General features: G+C 36.9%; 1 non-coding gene across 1 annotated transcript; it reads left to right on the top strand.

Annotated features, from left to right (window-relative positions):
- Positions 1-9,500: 9,500 nt before the first annotated feature.
- LOC117127048 lies at positions 9,501-9,607 on the top strand. Its single transcript, XR_004449806.1, has one exon. It is a non-coding gene; the product is annotated as a small nucleolar RNA R71 (small nucleolar RNA).
- Positions 9,608-10,928: the final 1,321 nt, after the last annotated feature.

Genomic DNA, 10,928 nt, shown 5'->3' with positions numbered 1-10,928 from the left:
CCCCCAACCAGTAACCACTCTTTACCGTGAGGATCCATGATTCAAGAAAGCCCATATTTTCTTATCTGTTGTTTTACCCGTAAATAAGTTCATTATCCTAGTTAGCAACTTTATCAGGAAACAACTCCTCCAATAACTCTATTCTCCACTTACCTTCATGATCCAGCAGACTCGATACCTTCAACTGAACATCAAAGATAATTTGTTTGTTTACTGGTCTACGAGGTAATGAATCAAGATATCAATTATCAGACCAAACCCGACTGTTATGACCATCACCCATTGAGCTTATTAGACCTTTATAAGGAGCGCACGACCAAACAAAAAGCTCCTCCATGCATACGAAGGTCTGTACCCTTTTCCACAGTCCAAAAACTCTTTGGTTGCATAGTATAAAAACTCTTTGGTTGCCTTGTATCGTCCCTTGTAAACTTGGGCCAACAAGCTCTCCAGCTCATTCATCAGCTTACAGACTTGACATCTTCAATATCCTTAAACCCCAGACCATCATTCTCCGTCGAAGCAGTTATTCGTATTAACAAAATGATTATTATTATTTTTTTATTATTATTATTATTAACAGATAACTAATTCAATCCTAAGAATATTATGTTTTTCACTGCAATTAATCATGTGTTTAAGAATGAATGAAACATGTGGAGATTAATTGTCATTTTATTAGAGATGATATTTAAGTTGAAATCATAATGGCAAAATATGTTTGTAGGACTGGACAAGTAGTATATATCTTCACTAAATTTTTTGGTGGATGTTCAAGTGATTTTGTTCAAATTGAAGGAGAACAATAGATGATATAAGCATTTTTTAAGACTGAGTATTTATGAAACTTAGTATTTGAAATCACCTTTTATACATTTTTAATTAAAGATAACACTCTTTATAAAAACAGATTTGAACACGAAACGTAAAAGAATTTCTTCTTTATATCGCCATTAAACTATAAACGATCATATTTTTACATTTTTGTTATCGATTAAATTTTTTGGTATTGTGTAATTTTAGGTTTTTATCTCATATTTATAGTGTATAAAACTATTCTAAATTTTCAAAGAAATAAACATAATTCTTCTTCAATCCTTTATTTGTAGAAATCAAATGACGTTAAATTCGTTTTTCATGTAAATAAATAAATAAACGACAGCGAATATTAGACATTTTATTTATGATTGAATATTGAGTCTGCCGGACATGCAGTTAATTCCTGTAATTATATGAAATGTTTTAAGTAGTCATCTAAATTATTGATTGGGCAACTAGAGTATTATTTAAGGTTCTAGGTTATTATTTAACGTATTAATTATTGTATACAGTTAATAAAGTCACGCTTTGAATTTCATACTTCATTTTTTTATCAGTTCTGTTGTCTCATATACTATTATTTTGTCATTTACTAAATTGTTTATTGATTTCACTATTATTATTATTATTATTAAAAGGAAAAATGTGTACGTATTTATAAAAAAAAATCGAAACATACTTTTATTAATCAAAATAAATATCTTCATGGAGGGTTTGAGCAAACCTACATTTACGTGAAAAAACCAAAGATAAATCATTAACCATGCATGATAGACTTGGCTAAAGTATCAGCTCCTTTGTTGCTTTGTCTCGGTATATATCTAAAATAACTTCATCAAACCGATTTTCCAGAGCAAGATATCTATAATCCAATAATGAACCCTGAATTTCCTTTTTGACCCATCAAACCAATTCATTTATTCCTTCACAAACATCTCTACGATAATGTCTCATCCACGATTGTTGCATATGGTCAAAAGAGTGGAATAGTAGTTGACAAAAACAGAAGGTTCCTTGAATTCGATCAAAATCTTATTATCAATTGAAATATCATTTAAGAGATTGGGTCATGTGGAAAGATGCAACCCGTTCGATGAAAAAGAATTCCACATCTTTATAAAAATGCGTATATGGTCTTATTACAACACACGTTTTCATTTCCTTTAACATCCATGCATTTTGGCCTTTCTTTATTTTAGTTGAAAATTTTCATTTTCTTTTAACATTAATGCAATTTGGCACGTATTAATAAATCATTAAAGCTGCATCCAGACAACAAACGTGTGTACAATTATGTTTTATAATGCTAGTGATCCAAATATAGTCGTCTCTCTATTAGTAGATTTAGAAATCGTATCAAACGGGTTGGTTAATAATTCTAGCTTTCAAACCCCAACTAAAAAAGAGCACCACCATACAATATATATTTTTTAGTAAGTTCTCTTCTGTTTTTCTTTGTGGGTTAATTTTGTCGTTTCATTAATTTACAGAAAAGAAGAAAATTATTTCAAATTGGGTATGCCAACCTTTCAGACTCCAATTCAGTTGTGGTATTAAAATTTTAAATCATTTACCATACAAAATAGATAAGAATTGTCGTCGATTATAAAATTTGGAATCTGTTTTTATATCTTTTTAGAGAACTGATATCGTATAACAATGGGCTATTATCTAAGTGAGCATGTTTCTTTTATTGTATCCTAAATGGAAGAAATCCAATGAATTTGGTTGGTGATAACCAAATTTCAAAGTTGGACAACTAATACTAGTCTATGAGATTAATATTGGATTTTGAAGGTTAATGAGACAATATATAAAGGCTTTTAACCTAATTTTGTGGTTAGCAAGCACTAAGAAAAAGAGATACAAGAAATAAAATTACTCAAGAAGATTAGTTTTAAGAGAAAAGAGAGAAGAAAACAAAATTTGTCTTGGTTTGTCAATGCAGTTTTGGAGGATCAAACAGATCATGTTCTCGCTGATATTTTGTGGAAAGTTTCGTCACTCAATGGGTTAGAATTTCACCGAGAGGATTTGGATTTCGACGGTTGGATCTTTTGTTATTTGGATTTTAGTAAAGCTAGTCGTCACAGTTCTTTAGCAGTGTTGTCTTTAGTGTTTGGTAATCCGACGGTTGGATCTTTTATTATTATATCAAATTATATAATAAAATACTATAAAAATCATGTATTATTTAGGAACAAAATGTAACTTTTTAAAAAAGAAGAATATGACAGATTTAGACATTTAAAATTTTAATTTATTTAAAAATAAAATTGCTCCATATAATATTACACATGCTAATTTGTAAATTTAGTCTCGAAATGCGTGTTTAGTTATTAGTATGCCATATATTTGTACATAATTGAATGATATTATCTATTTTGATGATTTTGCGTTTCAGAACTATGGCAATATTCTAAGAAATATAATATGGGAAATTTTCAAGTTTACTTTTTTGTTGGTACCATTTTTCATGTTGACCATCACTAAAGAGACATTTTCAAAAATATTTTTTTCATTAAGAGGCAAAAGACATTTATACTCGTGTTCTCTATATATATAATAAATACTTATTTAAATAAAAAAAATTTTAAAAGTTTTTTTTTTATGTTTTCGAATTATACTTTTTCAAATTAGAACTTATTTCTTTTTAAAAATCAAAAAAATTATTTTGAAACTAATTTTTATATTTGTAAGTATTTATTTATATTTATTAGAATCCTAAATTTCACATTCCAAAAACCTACCACACCTCTCAACTTTAAACCTAAGTCTAGATTAGTTAACCCCAAAGTTATAAATGTTTTTTCCCTCTTTAAAAGTAAGTGTAAAGGTGGTTAATATAAACATGAAAAGTGGTATTATGAATGTAGTATTTTGGCAATTTCCAATATAATATCATCATTGGATGTTAGATTTTCTGTTAGGTTTCAGTTTGGATAAAAATATCAGCTACTTTGGATTTTTCAAGTTAAGTATCAGGTAGTTCAGATAAAAATTGAGTAATTCGGACTTTTAAAATATGTTGGATAAAAAGATATTTGTGTAATTTGTATTTCGAGTATTTTGGTTAATAAATAGTATTTTATGATATTTTCTTATCAGAAACTAAATATAGGTTATATTTTTAAGTATATAATTTATATTTTTAAAATTGGATATCCATTTGGTTTTCGGTTTGGTTTCGGTTCAATTTTATGTTTTTTATTATAGAAATATAATATATGTTTGGTTATTTATGAAATTCGGTTTGGTACGGTTCAGTTTTGTAGTTTCGAATAAATATGTAACGCCCCGACCGCTTATGGATAATGGACCTCCCACGTCTGTTCACTCGGCATGTGGGTTCCATCCCAGCTAACGGGCGGTATTTATTTTCCAAGGCCTGAAAGATTTGTTTACTGACCATGTAATCACCACATGACCTTTTCTTGTGCTTTGACCTCACTCGCATGCTATCGCGAATCACTTTCCGATACGTCACCCATCATTTCACTACTCTAACCCAAGCACGTTTAACCTTGGAGTTCTAAACGAATGTGTGCTGGAAAAAGTAAGTGCACTTTGGTGACATAGGTGATCAAATCAATTCTCTTAAGCCTTTTCGTATGTTACACCTTGGAGTTCTAAATCAATTCTCTCCCAAGCACGTTTAACCTTGGAGTTCTAAACGAATGTGTGCTGGAAAAAGTAAGTGCACTTTGGTGACATAGGTGATCAAATCAATTCTCTTAAGCCTTTTCGTATGTTACAGTTCACCCCTTCTTAAAGAACACAACATCCTCGCTGCACCCCATGGCAGGTCTCAAGATGATGTTAGGAGTTTTCAAGGCTCCTAAGACAAATGTTGTAGTATAGAAGATTGTCGAACCAGTTCTGAGGGATATCAAAGCACTGAGAATGCAAGTACTCACTTAATCTAAGTGCAACCAATGATTTAGATGGGTTTTAAGCTATGACTAAAACTAAAAAGCAATAACAGAATGATACTTTCTTGACTAAGGGAAAAGAGAATTCATGGGCATAGGGATTAGACCTTGGGTGATCAAGTATCGAACTAAGGATGGCAAATGATCAATCAAACTATCAACCTTAAGCCTAGACACAATTCTAAGCAAGCTCTATGTCTAGATGAATGCTCATTTGCTAACATATCTCAAACATCAAATGTCTTTGGTTGAATAATATGAAAGCAATCATTACTAACAAGTCTATTAGCTATCTTAGTACCTTTAACAACAAATGTCTTTGGCAAAGTATACTAAAAGCCTAGGAGAGTTGTCTCGGGCATTTCATCGAACACCTTTCGGGTGAGAAATGCCTAAGGATCAACAACTGAGTGGCCAACTCAGAAGATGCATTATGATTACTCTACTAGCAAGGAAATATGAATGATCTACACTAAAACATCCTAGCTCTAACCTAATCACCCTTAATCTCCCTAACCCATGAATTCAAAAGGTGATTACTCACTAATCTCCATGATTCCTCTTAAACCCATATTGGATTTCAGATTAATCATGTAGAGAAATAGATAAGAAATCAACAATAACACAAGAACATAACAATCAAAATCCAAGAGATGAACTTCTCAAGAGAGTTCTTGTGTCTTTCTCAATAGATCAAAGATAAAAGATAATCTGCCTCTGGTGGCTACAAAAGATGTTTAAAACATAGGTTTTTCCAAGTGCAAAACGTGCATAATGAAATGACCAAAAGGCCCTTAAGTAAAATAGAAATCGAGCAGATAATAGGCGCGGAGCGACCTCGGCTCGTCGCTCCGACAAGTCGCTCCAGGCTTCGGGAGCGACCTCGCTGGGTCGCTGCGAGAGGTCGCTCCGAGAGCGATTTCTTGTCTCCGGGAACCAAGATGGCGAGCGACTTCTCCCTGTCGCTCTGGACAGGTCGCTCCAAGCTTCGGGAGCGACCTCGCTGGGTCGCTGCGAGAGGTCGCTCCGAGAGCGAGTTGTGTGTCTCCGGACGTGAAAACGCGAGCGACTTTGTGCAGTCGCTCCAACGGGTCGCTCTGGATCGGGAGCGACCTTGGTAGGTCGCTCTGAGAGGTCGCTCCAGGGTCATCTAAGACTGTTCGGAGTAATGAGAACGCGAGCGACTTCATGGCGTCGCTTTAGGAAGGTCGCTCTGAGAAGTGGGACACAGCGACTTCGTGATGTCGCTCCGGGAGGTCGCTCCCATGCTCGGTTCGTTCAATGGTCACCTTTTCACCTCTTTTGAGCTCCAAATAGCCTCATGTGGTATTCCAGTACCTAATAGAGACTCATGTATGCAAAATGCAACCTAAACATGTCTGAAACCTAATCTATATGATGAAAATGCTCATGGATGAATGGATAAAACAATGCAAATATGCAAGATATCAACTCCCCCAAACTTGTTCTTTTACTTGTCCACAAGTGAACTTTCTAGAACTCATAGGGAGAGAGGTTGAAGGAGGGAGCACATAGCCAAAAGAAACACAACTAGCACACTCTCTTATTACACTCTAGCTTCTCTAGGCCTATCTTAACTCTTTTTGTTCTTACACTCATCATCAAGCATCCACACATTCAAATCAACCAACTCTCACATTCATTAAGCACAAAACATCAGGTGAATTCTTGCAAATGGTCAGTTGGTCCAAGTCATTTGGTTGGGTAAGGGAAGGCTTTTATTCAAGTGATTCAAGAGGTTCAAAACATATGATCTTTAAGGTGGTTTACTCTCAAAACAAGTAGCCTTGACATTGCACATAATATATCTAAGAAAGGGACCAACTCATGCATACAATGCTCAATCTCCATTGTTCTACCCTTTTCCCAAACATACAATTACACAATCATTCCCAAATGTCAAACCCAACTCACATCTCTCACCAAAAGATCCTAAGAACTTTAACTCCTTCTCTTTGAAATCTACAAGGGATTTTTCACAATCTCAAAACATTTCTTAGCTCCTAACAACTTTGCTAGCCCCCTTTTTCTTTTCTCTTTTTTTTTTTTCGTTTTTCTTTTTCCCCTTTTTTTTTTTAGGCTGGGGGCCAAGACTTTTCAAAACTTGAGCTAGAGGCTTCTATACTGGTCCCAATAAAACAATTCACTTAAGCACAAAGAGTCTATTCTTTTCTTTTTTCATTTCTCCCAAATCATAATCACAACACTCACCCCCACCTATAGCTAGACAATAGAGTGTCCAATCTAGCAAGAATGAAGATCAAGCATTGTCGTTCCCGATACTCTCAACATTATGCACATGTAAGACTTTCTGAAAAAGGCCTCACTCATCAAACAATGAAAGCTTAAAAGGAGGAAAAGGTTTTGGGAGTGGTCTACCACTAGAGTTTGTCAAAAAAGATTGGTATAAAAGATGTGACAACTCAAGTGTGTATAGCCATGACTCAGTACACAAGGGACCATGAGCAAGAAGCATTAAGTTCGTTCAGTTCAAATAAGGTTGTAGTTGGCTTCAAAGACTGAGTTTCAGCAATCAACAAGTTTCAGGAAGAGTTTTCAAGGCTCGAAACATACAAGTCTTTTTGAGAGGTGCAAAAGCTAGTCAAGTGCAACGTAGTGTTCTTTACAAGGCATTCAAAATCATTGCTCCCAATGCAAGTGAATGCAACCTATATGCTCTAGACTCTCCTAAAAATGCAAATGATGCAAACTAAATGATTTTTTTTTTTTTTTTTTTTATGCAAATAGGTATGCCATGCATGACTCAATGAAACAACATCAAAGCAAACATGATCAAATACTTGGTACCTCCCCCAAACTTGAGTTACACAGTCTCTGTGTCGTCAAGTAGAGAGAGATACCGAAAAGAAGACTAATATGCAAAAATGAAATGGTATATACAAGGGAGTGTGGTGGGTTACCTTCTATAGGGAATGAGTAGAGGGAGATGCTCCCTCCTCGTCGTCCTCAGGTGGTAACTCTTCAAGGTGCTCATCAGCAGGAGTGTCCATCTCTTTAATGTAGAAGGCTTGCCCGAACACAGTTGGTTTCCTCATTTTCCTCTTGATGTCAAAGTGGAGGATGTTCTCTTTACCCAAATGGAGATCAATCGTGCCTTCCTTCACATTAACAATAGCTCCTGCTGTAGCTAAGAATGGCCTTCCTAGAATCAATGGATCTTGAGCCTCCTCACCCATCTCAAGCACCACAAAATCTGTAGGTATCTCATACCTTCCAATCTTCACAGGGAGGTCCTCTAAGATGCCCACAGGATACTTCACTGAACGATCAGCTAACACCAGAGAGAGTCTACACTTCTTGTACTGAGTGAATCCAAGCTTCTTTGCAACAGACAAAGGCATCAAGCTGACACTAGCTCCCAAATCGCAGAGACTTTTCTCAAATACCATAGGTCCAAGAGCACAAGGTAGTGTGAAGCTTCCTGGATCCTCTAATTTCTCTGGAACATCAAGCCTCTGGATGATGGCATTGCACTCATGGGTAAGAATCATCATGCCTTCCATCTCCTTCTTCTTTGCAGCTACAACATCTTTCAGGAACTTGCTGTATTGAGGAATCAACATGAAAGCATCGATGATGGGCATTGCAACCTGAGCTTCACTCATTTGCTTCTCAAACAGAGCCTTGTACTTCTCTAGCAGCTGCTTCTTGAATCTACCAGGGAATGGAAGTTTGGGTTCATAGGAAGGAGGAACAAAAGAACTTTCACTTGCTGGAGTAACAACTTCACCATCCTTTAATGTCTTCTTCTCTTCCCCAACCTTTCCTTTACCTTTGGCTTCCACTATCTTCTCCAAGATCTCGTCATTGATCTTCTCATCAACAATCACCACTTCATCATATATGTTGATGGCAACCCCCTCACTTAGTTTCTCAGCATCCTTGGTGAGGGTTCTAGGAGGTAACTGCTTACCACTCCTAAGGGTGATAGCTTTGGCCTCCTTGGGATTTTGGTGAGATTTTCCACGTAGAGATCCTTGCTGGCGATTCTGGTGAGTGTTCATGGAAGCAAACTGATTCTCTAAATTCCTGACTGTAGAAGCAAGGTGTGAGAATTTGTTGTTGAGCTCATTGTAGCTCCCATCAATCTTGGAATGAAGGTTCTTCAACTCATAACCAACATGCTTCTCACTTCTAGTCTGAGACTCCAAGATTTGCTTCAGTAAGGTATCAGTGCTGCTCTCTTGAGGAGCAGAGGAACCAGACGAGGGGTTTTGCTGAGGCTGATAGCTGCCTTGCTGGTTGTTTCTAGGCGGATAACCACTCTGTTGGTTGTTGGGATAGGATTTCTGTTGGTAGTTGTTGTACTGAAAGTTGGGCTCCTTTTTGTACCAGCTACCATTGTTGTTGATGAAACACAACTCCTCTTGACCTTCCAAACCCTCAACCTCATTGACAGCAAGTGGATCTTCCTGCTTGGAGTTACCAACAAACTTCAGCTGCTCTTGGGTTGCTTTTTCAGCAATGAGTAGGTCGATCTTGTCTTCCAAAGCTTTGATCTCTTTCCTCGTCTGCTTATCATCTGTTCTACTGCCTCTGTCGTGGTCTCCACTGTAGACTGCATCACTCTTTACCATGTTGTCAACCAGCTCTTCTGCATCCTCCTCAGTTCTCCCCAAGAAGAACCCATTGCTAGCTGTATCCAGTCTGGCTCTGTACTTAGGAAGAGCACCACGGTAGAATGTGCTCAGCAAGCTCTCCTTAGAAAAGCCATGGTGTGGGCATTGAGCTTGGTAGCCCTTGAATCTCTCCCAGGCTTCACTGAAGCCTTCCAAGTTCTTCTGTTGAAAGCTGGAAATCTCGTTTCTCAGCTTAGCAGTTCTTGAAGTAGAGAAGAACTTCTCCAAGAATGCTTTCTTGCAGTCATCCCAAGTAGTGATGGAGTCACTGGGTAGAGACTTCTCCCACTGACGTGCCTTATCCCCCAAAGAGAAAGGGAATAGCTTGAGCTTTAAGGCATCTTCGGACACACCATTGGTTTTTGACAACCCACAGTAGCTGTCGAACCTGTCCAAGTGATCAAATGGATCCTCTAGAGCCAAGCCATGATACTTGTTGTTCTCGATCACGTTGAGGAGTCCTGATTTGATCTCAAAGTTGTTGGCTGCCACAGCGGGTGCTCGGATTCCCAATCTATGACCATGAATGTTGGGGCGGTCGTAAGTGCCAATGGGTCGAGCTGCTCGCTGTTGGTTTTGAGGTATGTCTCCCATATCAGTACTCAATCTCTGCAAGTGAGCCTGTTGCTCTTCTTCTCTTCTATTTCTAGCACACTCTCTCTCTAAAGCTCTGATGTCTGCAGCTATTGGAACTAGGTTTGATGGACCCCTGCTCCTCAAGTTCATACACCTGTAGATTAAAGGGAGGTGAAGAAAGAGAATCAGTAACAAAAGAAAATAAAAATGACTTAGTCTCAAGCAAGTGACTAAATCTCAATGTTCAAATCTACTCAGAATTTGGCAACGGCGCCAATTTGATGTTAGGAGTTTTCAAGGCTCCTAAGACAAATGTTGTAGTATAGAAGATTGTCGAACCAGTTCTGAGGGATATCAAAGCACTGAGAATGCAAGTACTCACTTAATCTAAGTGCAACCAATGATTTAGATGGGTTTTAAGCTATGACTAAAACTAAAAGCAATAACAGAATGATACTTTCTTGACTAAGGGAAAAGAGAACTCATGGGCATAGGGATTAGACCTTGGGTGATCAAGTATCGAACTAAGGATGGCAAATGATCAATCAAACTATCAACCTTAAGCCTAGACACAATTCTAAGCAAGCTCTATGTCTAGATGAATGCTCATTTGCTAACATATCTCAAACATCAAATGTCTTTGGTTGAATAATATGAAAGCAATCATTACTAACAAGTCTATTAGCTATCTTAGCACCTTTAACAACAAATGTCTTTGGCAAAGTATACTAAAAGCCTAGGAGAGTTGTCTCGGGCATTTCATCGAACACCTTTCGGGTGAGAAATGCCTAAGGATCAACAACTGAGTGGCCAACTCAGAAGATGCATTATGATTACTCTACTAGCAAGGAAATATGAATGATCTACACTAAAACATCCTAGCTCTAACCTAATCACCCTTAATCTCCCTAACCCATGAATTCAAAAGGTGATTACTCAC

Source organism: Brassica rapa, chromosome A07 (assembly GCF_000309985.2).
Source record: "Brassica rapa cultivar Chiifu-401-42 chromosome A07, CAAS_Brap_v3.01, whole genome shotgun sequence".
NCBI lineage: Eukaryota > Viridiplantae > Streptophyta > Magnoliopsida > Brassicales > Brassicaceae > Brassica > Brassica rapa.
Note: the sequence above shows the minus strand (reverse complement) of the source record. Positions and strands in the feature narration are given on the sequence as shown.